Below are 14031 nucleotides of genomic sequence, written 5' to 3'. Positions count from 1 at the left end.
AGACCCAAGATCAGTGCCTGCAAGCCCAATATCCATTAATGCTCTATGTTTCCAAAACAAAAGTCTAGAGTGGCATGCTTTAGCCCACCACCAGGAAAAGGAGTTCTCGAGGCCCCGTCCCTCACTAACTCATTCACCCTGTCCCTCAACAACTAAGACTGTCCCTGCTTCTGTCCCTAAAGAAACTGTCCCTATCTGTCCCTTCCTGTCCCTACTCCACCTAACTTAATATAACTAACTTTCTATCTGTCCCTCAGTGCCTGTCCCTCCCTGTCCCTATCTGCCCCTACTTCTGTCCCTAGCACACCCAGTGAAACTTATGCTATCCCTACCCTCATTCACACGGAGCTAGCTCTCCCTTGAGTGCGTTTTTAAAAGGAGAGGCCTCTCCAAAGCCAAGAGGCCTTCCTCACACCCAACCTTTCGAACTCCAAAGAACGGCCCTTCACCAGGTCACCCAAGATGTTTCCTACCACCTCATCCCTTGGGAGGGTTTTTTTCCGCGTCGAAACTAGGCACCGTGCATTCCAAGTGTAGAACCTAACCACTACACTGACTAGAAATAAAGTGCACGGGTCCCGGCCACCCAGGGATCTGAACGCTCCATAAACCCACTCAGCGTAGGAGAGGGACGCCAGCCGCGGCCAACGTATGGAAGCACCCACCCTGTTGTACACCTCTGCATTAAAGGGACACTGAAGCAGGAAGTGCTCCATGCTTTCCAGCACGTCGCCACACTCCTCACGGGGACAACCCCGATCATCGGATTTCCTGCACTTCAGGTTATCCTTTACATACAGCCTCCCGTGGAAGCAACGCCAGGTCAAGTCCCAAAACTTCATGGGGATCCGCTTAGAATTTAAAAGCCCCAGCCCGACCTCCAGATCCCGGCCTGGGCAATCCTTAAGGGCCAGGGGCTTCTGGAAATGGGTCAACAGGACCCTCCTGTCAAGGCATTGCCGCGACATGGTCCTGATTTCCCACATTCCCAGACCCCACCGGCGGATCACCTTCAGAACCGGGGTAGCGTAAGCCGGGAGATGCCCATGAGGTGTGCGTAGGTCCTTCACCTGCCCTCCTGTCTCCCATTCCTGGAAGAAAGGTCAAAGCCAACCCTTGCAGGAGACTACCCACGGAGGAGCCCTCTCTAGCCAGAGGTTGGAGATGTTAGTCTTAAGAAAGGTGTTTACTAGAAACACCACCGGGTTGACCATACCCAACCCACCTAGTCTCCTCGTACGGTATGTAACCTCCCTCTTGATTAGGTTAAGCCTATTCCCCCATAACAATTGGAAGAACAGGCTATAGACCCGTGTCCAGAGAGGTTCCGGCAAGATGCACACACTGCCCAGGTATATTAATAAAGGTAGCAGAAAGCCTTTAGCCAGGGCAACCCTTTCCCTCAGGGTTAAAGACCAACCCTTCCATTGGTCCACCTTTTGGGCGGCGATCTTAAGTCTGCCCTCCCAATTTTGCTGGGGGTAATCCCCGGGGCCAAATTCGATGCCTAGAATTTTGGCGGTGGCCTGGGGCCCTGGAAGGGTGTCCGGGAGATCAAACCTGGGATCTCCCCCTCCCAGCCAGAGACTTTCACACTTATCCCGGTTGATCATGGACCCGGATGCCTCCGAGTAGCGCACTACCTCCGACATGACCCAATCCGCCTCCCTTCTCGAGGACACGAAAAGGGAAACATCATCGGCATACGCCACCACCCTCAGAGAGGACCCAGAGCCCGCCTGGTCCATCCCGACTCCCGCCAACGGTCCACGATCTACCCTCCTTAGGAAGGGATCGATCGCGAACACGTATAAAAGCGGGCTCAGCGGACAGCCCTGACGGACCCCAGAACCCACCTCAAAAGGGCGACCTGACCAACCGTTCACCAGCGGAAAAGTCTCAGCCCCTTGGTACAAGATCTCTAACCATTTTACAAACCTCCCAGGCAGACCATACCTCAAAAGGACGGACCAGAGGTACTCGTGGTTGACCCGGTCAAAGGCTTTCGCTTGATCTAATGACAGCAAGTACCCCCTCCAGTGACCTGCCCTACCCTGCTCCACTGCCTCTCGGACACCGAGCACAGCACTAAAAGTACTGCGGCCCGGAACAGAGCAATGCTGGGCCCCTGAAAGGAGCCGGGGTGCAAACTTCACCAGCCGATTAAACAGCACCTTGGCCAGAACCTTCCGGTCCGTATCGAGAAGCGCTATGGGACGCCAATTCTCAATACGGGACGGATCCTTACCCTTTGACAGAATAATGAGGGCTGACTTCCTCATTGAGTTGGGAAGAGTGCCCGAGGAGAGACACTCATTAAATACCCCTGTCAAGAGGGGGACCAAGGAGTCCCTAAAAGTCTTATAGAACTTGGATGTTAAGCCATCCGGACCTGGCGATTTCTTGGGCCGAAGCCCATCAATGGCCAGTCTCACTTCCTCTTCCCTGATTTCCTCTGCCAAAACACCAAGAGAGGGATCACCCCCTGGCTCAGGGACGGTTTCAGCCAGGAAAGCCGACATCCTGTCCCGATCCAGATCCTTCTTTTCCAAGAGGTGTGAGTAGAAGGATCTGACCACCTCCAGGATCCCTGATTTGGATCTGTTCAGGGACCCCGTACTGTCGATCAGTCCTGTCACCATCTTACAATTCACTGACATCTTACAGTTTCTGTAAGGGTCAGGTGAGCGGTACTTCCCGAAGTCCCTCTCAAAAACTAAAGATGCGTGTCTATCATACTGACACCTCTTGAGCAAAGATTTCACTCTGGAGATTTCCTCACGGTCACCTCCAGTCGAGACAAGCTGCTCGAGTTTCCTCCCCAGGGCCTGGTACAAGCGGTGCCTGTTCAGACTCCTGAGGCTCGAGAGCTGACGGAAGAACCCCGCCGCCCGCTTTTTGAAGATCTCCCACCACTCTGACTTACTACTACAGAGATCCAACAGCGGTACCTGGCTCTGAAGAAAGTCCTCGAAGGATTGTCTCACCTCCGCTTCTTCCAGCAGGGACGAATTGAGCTTCCACAGCCCTCTTCCCATCCGATGAGTCTCTGCAACATTCAGAGAAAAGAAAATTAGACAGTGATCGGAGAACTCCACCTCAACGGCGGACACAGCAGAAAAGATGGCGTCCTCCTTCAAAAAAAACCTGTCTATTCTAGACCTACAGCTACCCCTATGGTAGGTGAAACCTCCGTGACCTGGGGTGTGCCGGATGTGGACATCCACCAGGCGAGCTTCGCTGGCTATGCTATTTAACGCGACGCTATCATAAGCCAGGCGATCTCCGGGACCCCCCCGGTCACGGGACCTCGTAATGGTGTTGAAGTCCCCACCGAAGACCACCTGCCGGCTCGTAAAAAGAAAGGGCTTGATCCTCAGGAAGAGACATTTGCGGTCCCACTTGGACTGCGGGCCGTAGATGTTGATGAGCCGGAGCTCTTGTCCCCTCATGAAGACATCTAGGATCAGGCACCTCCCCATTTCCAACTCAGTAACCCGTCGGCATTCAACAGCTGCAGTCTTAAAAAGGACTGCCACCCCGCTATACGGCTCGGCCGCAAGAGACCAGTATGAGGGCCCGCACCTCCACTCCCTCCGTGCTTTATAGATGGCCCCCATGTCTGTTAGTCTGGTCTCTTGCAAGAATAAAATTTCTGCCTCAATCCGGGAGAAAAAAAATCAAAGGCCGTGAAGCGAGCCGCATCTGACTTTATGCTGGCAACATTAATAGATGCCAGCGTCAACGGGGCGAGTTCCGCCATCATGGGTGATCAAGTTGGATGGCCAACTTCTTACCACTGCTATCACCTCCACCTGGGGAGGGGTCAGACACCTTCCTTTTCAGGGAAGCTCCCGTTGTGTCCATCCCACCCCCCCGGTGTCCTCGCCCCCGGGTTCCAGGTCTGTCCCCCCCCCAGGAGGAACACTGCCCCCTGAGGGACGGACCCCACCATCCCCCGAAGGACCCTCCGGTGGTACCCCCGGCCCAGCATCCTCGTCTTGCGGCCCATCATCCGAGCCTCCGAGGACGCTGAACCGGTTGGAGAGATCAATCAGAGGGGGGTCAGCGGGCCCTTCCGTGCGCACCCTGGTGGTCGGGGGCGGGGGAGATTTTGAAGGCTTGCCAGCCTTCTTCCCCCCCGATTTGTTACGATTGGCACGTTTACTTTTGCCACCCGCTGCTGTAGGCTGCTCCTGGACCTCCTCATCAACACTTTCATACTGTGAGGACCCGTCCGAGTCAGCCGCTTTATCCTCCCTCTCCATCCTCCTGATCTCCTCTCTCACCACACTCTCCCTCAGGACCTCAGAGGCTTTTGCCACGGGCCTGAAGGGAGGAGCAGGCATCGACCCGGTTGCCCGAGACTTCACCTGCCCCCCACCCCCATGGCGTTTTTCTTGCCTCCGCACATACGCGGGGCCCCTCACCTTGGCATTGCCCTTCCTCACCGGTCCCTCAGCCCCTTCGCCACCACCTGCCACAGCTGCAGGAGCGCCGCCAGAGGTTTCTCCCTCACGGACTCCTCCCGCCGGGCCTGCAGCGGCATTAGAAAAGGAGCGAGGGCAGCGGCTGAGAGGGTGACCTAGGTCACCACACAAGTGACACCGAATGTCCTTACACGAGGCGGCCAGATGACCTACCCCACCACACAAGGCACATTTCTGTACCTTGCAGCTAGCGCTGAAGTGAGTGGGGTCGCCGCACTTGTGGCAGACCTTCGGTTGCCCCTGGTAGAAGACCAGGATCCTGTCCCTTCCCAGGAACGCCGAGGAAGGGATGTGGGTGACCGTGCCGCCGGAAACCTTCAGTTTAACCATGAAGGTCCAGCCCCCCGACCAGATGCCGAATTCGTCCCTGTTCTTTTTGGGGACCTCTGTGACTTCCCCGTAATGGGAAAGCCACGTCATAATGTCCACGCCGGCGAGTGACTCGTTACAAGTGACCACGGTCACTCGCTTGACGGAATTTTGGCGAGACACCGCTTGCGCAACGAAGTCTCGCCATCCGGGCTCTTCCCGCACCAGCTCATAGTTAGACCAGAAGAGCTCAAGCCCCTCTGGCCGCACAAAGCTGACGTCGAAGAAGCGGGACGCCGAAGGATGTATCAGGGCAAAGATGTCATTCGCCCCGAAGCCCATCTTAAGGAGGAGCTCCACCACCTTGCTCCTAGGTGGACAAGCTTCATTGCCCCCCCACCTAAGACGGACCACATTCCTCCTTTGCGGCCCCTGCCCGGCTGTGGGGAGAGACCAAACAGTCCCTCCCTCCCTTTGGTTTTGGAAGGCAGCAAGGCCGTGTCTCTCTATCCAGAAAGACAAGTCCACTGTCCTCCCCTCTACCACTATCGACCTTTCTCCCTTTTTGAGGGCCTCCAGGAAACGGTGGTGCAAAGCGCCATCCCTGGAGCCCGGAGGCGAGGAGACCCCCCCAGGACCACCCCGAGGACCACCCCGACCCCCAGCCGCGGCCCCCGCATAACTATGTTGGGGTCTTGCGGCCAGGGGGGCAGACGGGCCAGCCCTCCCACCACTACCACCACTTGTGCCAGCACCCTCATTCGTCCTCCCACTCACTCTCCCATTCACTCTTTTATTATTTGCATTCACCCCAGCATTCACTCCAGCACACTCACCCACATTCACAGTAGCACTCACTCCTTCATCCATGTCACTCATATCACCATTCACTTCAGCAAACATCTCCTCAAATATGTCCACTCCACTTTCGTACTCACTCTCACTCGCACAATTGGTGAGCATAGCAACATTATTTACATTATTTACATTTCCCGAACCAGTGCAGTTCCTCTCTTTGCCTGCTGGGGGCCCTGAGCTCTCTTGCTGGGAGCTACTCCAGCTCCTGTCCAGGAGCGCTGCTGCCCCTTTAAATGCCTCAGTGCAGATGACATCATGCACTCTGCCCTGGCTGGGCCTAGGAGCAACAGCAGCTCCTGGTTTCAGCTCCATTTTTTTTCCTTTTTCTAAGGTTTCCTTGCTCTGGGCAGGGACGGCCACTGGCACCGCTCCCTGCCCTGCACTTTTCTTCACCCCCGCCGCCGGCTTGCCAGGGAGCGCCAGAGTCCCCGCACCCCCAGATGAAGGTAGGTGGGCCGGGGACCCCGACAACTCTCCGCCAGCTTTTGGGGGCAGCACAGCATTACTTAGAAGGGTGGGACAGAGGGTAGCGGGCCCGCAGCGGCCACGCCCCCCCGCCGGTCGCAGCCACCCCAGGCAGAGCCGCGGCCCCCTGCGAGGCCACGGCCCCCCCGGGTGACGTGAGCACAGCGGGCGGAGCCGCAACCGCTGAGGCCACGCCCCCCCGCCAGTCACAGCCACCACGGGCAGAGCAGCGACCCCTTGCGAGGCCACGCCCCCCCCGGGCGACGCAGACGCAGCGGGTGGGACGACGGCCGAGGAGGACATGCCCCCCCCGCACGCCGCAGCCTTTGCAGGCCGGGCAACACTCGGGGAGGCCACGCCCCCCTCACAGACCACCGCCGCCACCCTATGCCCACCACTTGAGACAGGCAAGGCCGGCCACTCCCCCTCGTCGCCCAGCGGCGGCGGAGCCCCCTGCACGGACCCCTTTTTGGGTCGACGTGCCGGAGACCCCGCTCTCATCACAGGCGCCGACATGGGAGCGACCAGCACTTTGCACCGCCTCAGCTGCTGCTTGATGTTTTGTTCGCCCTTCCTAGGCTTCTGGACCCCTACTAGCGTTCCAGACTTAGCGGATCCGTACGTGGGGGGGTCCAGAAGCCCCAGCACTCGCCGCCGGTGGTGCGGCCCTGGCTGTACCAACTTTACCTGGTGCCAGGCCAGCCCCCCCTGCCACTGAGGGCTGAGCCTGGACACCACCACCACAACCAGCACCGACCTCCATGTCGCTGCCCTGGTCTGAACTGTCACCAGATGCGACAGTCAGGTCACAACTGTCATCTCTCTCCCCGCTCCCTCGCTGCGGACCCACCACAGGGCCCGAGCCGGGGTGGGTAGCGGGTTCCACACAGCGGGACAGAGGGGCCCCGGGAAGAGGAGCAAAAACCAGTTGTTCCTCCACGCCTTCAGAGGCCTTACGCGAGCGCCTCCTGTTTCTCCTCTTCCCGGTTGCCTCATCCTCCTGGCAGACCTCATACCCAAACAACAGCGTGCCAAACCGTGCTGGGGATTCAGTCTGCCGTACTTGTTTAAGGATGAGGCAGCCCCCCTCAGAACTACACCCGCTCCCTCCATCCTCCCCCTCGCTCCCGCTTTCCTCCGCGTTACTGGAGTCCAGCGGGAGGGCCACCTGCTCGGGGGCTATCCCGCTGCATGTTACCTGGCTCACGCTGGTGTCCGCCAGGTCTTCAGGTGGAGGTGGCCCGGATGTGGTGTGGGCGCCATCTTGCTCTTCCTCCTCCTCGCTTTCCTCCACCTGGACGGGGACTCCTGACCCCCCAGGAGACCCACCGGCCATGGCCCTGAACTGGTCCTCGTTCTGCAGCTTCTCCTGGAAGGGGCCGCTGCCGGCCATGATGGTACTTCGCCGGTCCTCCAGGGCCCGAATCTCCCCTTTCAGCCGCTTGACCGTTGCGGTGACCTCCGCTCTCTTTGAGGCAGGGAGCCTGTTTTTACTGATGACCCGGGCTCCCTCCAACTCCCCCCGGAGTCTCCTGAGCTGCTTGCCGGCCTCCTCGTACTCGGAGAGGTGGGCATGAATGCGGGAGGCGTAGGTGGTAGCTGGCTCTCCCGCAACCTTGGAGCCCCAGATGTTAAGGGGGGGCCCCGCCTCACCTCTGCCGGCTGCTGCACCTCCGGGGGAAGGGCCCGCCACAGCCTTCACTTCGGGGGTCCCGGACCCTGGAGCCTTGCGGCCCCCTGGGGTCCGCTTTTTCCCCATCCCTGGGACTGGCTGGCTGTGCCTTGGGCCTCCTGGTGGTGGATGAGGCCCCCCACCCCCAGCTGGCTTGCCGGAGGGTGGGAGCCAGGGGCACAGCCCCGGCGCTCAGTCCCAGGGAGAGTCCTCTTTCCTGGGAAGGGGGCAGATGGAAAGTCCTTGCAGGAAAAAAACCTCCCTTCCCAGGAGCTTAGCAAAACCCCAGCCTGCAGAGGCTCAGCTGCGACGCTCCTCCTCTTCTGGGGTGTGTCCAGAGCTGCACTCACTATTCTGCTGGTGCAGTCACTGTGTACATACATTCCATTACTGATCCTGAGTTACATCCTGTATTATACTCCAGAGCTGCACTCACTATTCTGCTGGTGCAGTCACTGTGTACATACATTACTGATCCTGAGTTACATCCTGTATTATACTCCAGAGCTGCACTCACTATTCTGCTGGTGGAGTCACTGTGTACATACATTACATTACTGATCCTGAGTTACATCCTGTATTATACTCCAGAGCTGCACTCACTATTCTGCTAGTGCAGTCACTGTGTACATACATTACTGATCCTGAGTTACATCCTGTATTATACCCCAGAGCTGCACTCACTATTCTGCTGGTGCAGTCACTGTGTACATACATTACATTACTGATCCTGAGTTACATCCTGTATTATACTCCAGAGCTGCACTCACTATTCTGCTGGTGCAGTCACTGTGTACATACATTACATTACTGATCCTGAGTTACATCCTGTAGCTCTTTTTTATTATAAAAGTATCAAAACACAATACATAACAGACTACATAATACAAAACACAATACATAGCAGACAAACAATGCTCCCGACATAAATATTTGTGCAAACCTCGCAATTTTACCTGATCCCCCAGGCTTTCCAGCCTAGAGGGCCCCAGCAGGATCCCTCCACCCCTATACAACTTGAAATAAAGAAACCCCTATGTAACACATTCATCCCCTACGCACACCCTTTCACACTCCATTCGCGCTTTGCACCCATACCTATATACAAGTAATAAACAAAAAAAACCATATTCCGGCCCTTCTGCCTTAAAAAAAAAACCATAGCCACTTATACTGGCAAAACCCCAGCACCAGCCTAACACCTCTACGAAATTTTTTTTTTTTTTCTTTTAAATTTTAATAAATTTTTTTTTTTTTTTTATTTATCATCCCCCCACCACACCCAAGGTCCAAAAGTCCATGGCCCATTACACGAAACACACAAGGTCCATCAATGTTCATGGCCTATCACATCTATCTCTTGGCAAAAACAGTTTATGCTCCAAGAGGAAAACCCTCACCCGGCTCCACCCAAAACCTATGCTATTTACCACGTGGTCCATTCTTCTTTTCCTTTCCACGATTTGTCCATCCACTTTCCCTTCGGATAAAGGTCCTCTTTTCCCATTCTCACCCCCCATTCACCCCCCTCCCAACCTCACTACACCCTCCCATGCACTCCTAACTAAAACAAAAGAAAGTATGTATAATACACAAAAATACAAATATACAATATATATCTACATATACACCACATAACATTATTACCATATTTGCTTTGGCTTGCCACCACACACTTTCCTTTGCAGACCCAAGATCAGTGCCTGCAAGCCCAATATCCATTAATGCTCTATGTTTCCAAAACAAAAGTCTAGAGTGGCATGCTTTAGCCCACCACCAGGAAAAGGAGTTCTCGAGGCCCCGTCCCTCACTAACTCATTCACCCTGTCCCTCAACAACTAAGACTGTCCCTGCTTCTGTCCCTAAAGAAACTGTCCCTATCTGTCCCTTCCTGTCCCTACTCCACCTAACTTAATATAACTAACTTTCTATCTGTCCCTCAGTGCCTGTCCCTCCCTGTCCCTATCTGCCCCTACTTCTCTCCCTAGCACACCCAGTGAAACTTATGCTATCCCTACCCTCATTCACACGGAGCTAGCTCTCCCTTGAGTGCGTTTTTAAAAGGAGAGGCCTCTCCAAAGCCAAGAGGCCTTCCTCACACCCAACCTTTCGAACTCCAAAGAACGGACCTTCACCAGGTCACCCAAGATGTTTCCTACCACCTCATCCCTTGGGAGGGTTTTTTTCCGCGTCGAAACTAGGCACCGTGCATTCCAATTGTAGAAACTAACCACTACACTGACTAGAAATAAAGTGCACGGGTCCCGGCCACCCAGGGATCTGAACGCTCCATAAACCCACTCAGCGTAGGAGAGGGACGCCAGCCGCGGCCAACGTATGGAAGCACCCACCCTGTTGTACACCTCTGCATTAAAGGGACACTGAAGCAGGAAGTGCTCCATGCTTTCCAGCACGTCGCCACACTCCTCACGGGGACAACCCCGATCATCGGATTTCCTGCACTTCAGGTTATCCTTTACATACAGCCTCCCGTGGAAGCAACGCCAGGTCAAGTCCCAAAACTTCATGGGGATCCGCTTAGAATTTAAAAGCCCCAGCCCGACCTCCAGATCCCGGCCTGGGCAATCCTTAAGGGCCAGGGGCTTCTGGAAATGGGTCAACAGGACCCTCCTGTCAAGGCATTGCCTCGACATGGTCCTGATTTCCCACATTCCCAGACCCCACCGGCGGATCACCTTCAGAACCGGGGTAGCGTAAGCCGGGAGATGCCCATGAGGTGTGCGTAGGTCCTTCACCTGCCCTCCTGTCTCCCATTCCTGGAAGAAAGGCCAAAGCCAACCCTTGCAGGAGACTACCCACGGAGGAGCCCTCTCTAGCCAGAGGTTGGAGATGTTAGTCTTAAGAAAGGTGTTTACTAGAAACACCACCGGGTTGACCATACCCAACCCACCTAGTCTCCTCGTACGGTATGTAACCTCCCTCTTGATTAGGTTAAGCCTATTCCCCCATAACAATTGGAAGAACAGGCTATAGACCCGTGTCCAGAGAGGTTCCGGCAAGATGCACACACTGCCCAGGTATATTAATAAAGGTAGCAGAAAGCCTTTAGCCAGGGCAACCCTTTCCCTCAGGGTTAAAGACCAACCCTTCCATTGGTCCACCTTTTGGGCGGCGATCTTAAGTCTGCCCTCCCAATTTTGCTGGGGGTAATCCCCGGGGCCAAATTCGATGCCTAGAATTTTGGCGGTGGCCTGGGGCCCTGGAAGGGTGTCCGGGAGATCAAACCTGGGATCTCCCCCTCCCAGCCAGAGACTTTCACACTTATCCCGGTTGATCATGGACCCGGATGCCTCCGAGTAGCGCACTACCTCCGACATGACCCAATCCGCCTCCCTTCTCGAGGACACGAAAAGGGAAACATCATCGGCATACGCCACCACCCTCAGAGAGGACCCAGAGCCCGCCTGGTCCATCCCGACTCCCGCCAACGGTCCACGATCTACCCTCCTTAGGAAGGGATCGATCGCGAACACGTATAAAAGCGGGCTCAGCGGACAGCCCTGACGGACCCCAGAACCCACCTCAAAAGGGCGACCTGACCAACCGTTCACCAGCGGAAAAGTCTCAGCCCCTTGGTACAAGATCTCTAACCATTTTACAAACCTCCCAGGCAGACCATACCTCAAAAGGACGGACCAGAGGTACTCGTGGTTGACCCGGTCAAAGGCTTTCGCTTGATCTAATGACAGCAAGTACCCCCTCCAGTGACCTGCCCTACCCTGCTCCACTGCCTCTCGGACACCGAGCACAGCACTAAAAGTACTGCGGCCCGGAACAGAGCAATGCTGGGCCCCTGAAAGGAGCCGGGGTGCAAACTTCACCAGCCGATTAAACAGCACCTTGGCCAGAACCTTCCGGTCCGTATCGAGAAGCGCTATGGGACGCCAATTCTCAATACGGGACGGATCCTTACCCTTTGACAGAATAATGAGGGCTGACTTCCTCATTGAGTTGGGAAGAGTGCCCGAGGAGAGACACTCATTAAATACCCCTGTCAAGAGGGGGACCAAGGAGTCCCTAAAAGTCTTATAGAACTCGGATGTTAAGCCATCCGGACCTGGCGATTTCTTGGGCCGAAGCCCATCAATGGCCAGTCTCACTTCCTCTTCCCTGATTTCCTCTGCCAAAACACCAAGAGAGGGATCACCCCCTGGCTCAGGGACGGTTTCAGCCAGGAAAGCCGACATCCTGTCCCGATCCAGATCCTTCTTTTCCAAGAGGTGTGAGTAGAAGGATCTGACCACCTCCAGGATCCCTGATTTGGATCTGTTCAGGGACCCCGTACTGTCGATCAGTCCTGTCACCATCTTACAATTCACTGACATCTTACAGTTTCGGTAAGGGTCGGGTGAGCGGTACTTCCCGAAGTCCCTCTCAAAAACTAAAGATGTGTGTCTATCATACTGACACCTCTTGAGCAAAGATTTCACTCTGGAGATTTCCTCACGGTCACCTCCAGTCGAGACAAGCTGCTCGAGTTTCCTCCCCAGGGCCTGGTACAAGCGGTGCCTGTTCAGACTCCTGAGGCTCGAGAGCTGACGGAAGAACCCCGCCACCCGCTTTTTGAAGATCTCCCACCACTCTGACTTACTACTACAGAGATCCAACAGCGGTACCTGGCTCTGAAGAAAGTCCTCGAAGGATTGTCTCACCTCTGCTTCTTCCAGCAGGGACGAATTGAGCTTCCACAGCCCTCTTCCCATCCGATGAGTCTCTGCAACATTCAGAGAAAAGAAAATTAGACAGTGATCGGAGAACTCCACCTCAACGGCGGACACAGCAGAAAAGATGGCGTCCTCCTTCAAAAAAAACCTGTCTATTCTAGACCTACAGCTACCCCTATGGTAGGTGAAACCTCCGTGACCTGGGGTGTGCCGGATGTGGACATCCACCAGGCGAGCTTCGCTGGCTATGCTATTCAACGCGACGCTATCATAAGCCAGGCGATCTCTGGGACCCCCCCGGTCACGGGACCTCGTAATGGTGTTGAAGTCCCCACCGAAGACCACCTGCCGGCTCGTAAAAAGAAAGGGCTTGATCCTCAGGAAGAGACATTTGCGGTCCCACTTGGACTGCGGGCCGTAGATGTTGATGAGCCGGAGCTCTTGTCCCCTCATGAAGACATCTAGGATCAGGCACCTCCCCATTTCCAACTCAGTAACCCGTCGGCATTCAACAGCTGCAGTCTTAAAAAAGGACTGCCACCCCGCTATACGGCTCGGCCGCAAGAGACCAGTATGAGGGCCCGCACCTCCACTCCCTCCGTGCTTTATAGATGGCCCCCATGTCTGTTAGTCTGGTCTCTTGCAAGAATAAAATTTCTGCCTCAATCCGGGAGAAAAAATCAAAGGCCGTGAAACGAGCCGCATCTGACTTTATGCTGGCAACATTAATAGATGCCAGCGTCAACGGGGCGAGTTCCGCCATCATGGGTGATCAAGTTGGATGGCCAACTTCTTACCACTGCTATCACCTCCACCTGGGGAGGGGTCGGACACCTTCCTTTTCAGGGAAGCTCCCGTTGTGTCCATCCCACCCCCCCCGGTGTCCTCGCCCCCGGGTTCCAGGTCTGTCCCCCCCCCAGGAGGAACACTGCCCCCTGAGGGACGGACCCCACCATCCCCCGAAGGACCCTCCGGTGGTACCCCCGGCCCAGCATCCTCGTCTTGCGGCCCATCATCCGAGCCTCCGAGGACGCTGAACCGGTTGGAGAGATCAATCAGAGGGGGGTCAGCGGGCCCTTCCGTGCGCACCCTGGTGGTCGGGGGCGGGGGAGATTTTGAAGGCTTGCCAGCCTTCTTCCCCCCCGATTTGTTACGATTGGCACGTTTACTTTTGCCACCCGCTGCTGTAGGCTGCTCCTGGACCTCCTCATCAACACTTTCATACTGTGAGGACCCGTCCGAGTCAGCCGCTTTATCCTCCCTCTCCATCCTCCTGATCTCCTCTCTCACCACACTCTCCCTCAGGACCTCAGAGGCTTTTGCCACGGGCCTGGAGGGAGAAGCAGGCATCGACCCGGTTGCCCGAGACTTCACCTGCCCCCCACCCCCATGGCGTTTTTCTTGCCTCCGCACATACGCGGGGCCCCTCACCTTGGCATTGCCCTTCCTCACCGGTCCCTCAGCCCCTTCCCCTCTGCCACCACCTGCCACAGCTGCAGGAGCGCCTCCAGAGGTTTCTCCCTCACGGACTCCTCCCGCCGGGCCTGCAGCG

This window comes from Dendrobates tinctorius, unplaced genomic scaffold, assembly GCF_039654945.1.
Source record: "Dendrobates tinctorius isolate UK_male_01 unplaced genomic scaffold, ASM3965494v1 ptg000059l, whole genome shotgun sequence".
In the NCBI taxonomy this organism is placed as follows: domain Eukaryota; kingdom Metazoa; phylum Chordata; class Amphibia; order Anura; family Dendrobatidae; genus Dendrobates; species Dendrobates tinctorius.
Note: the sequence above shows the minus strand (reverse complement) of the source record.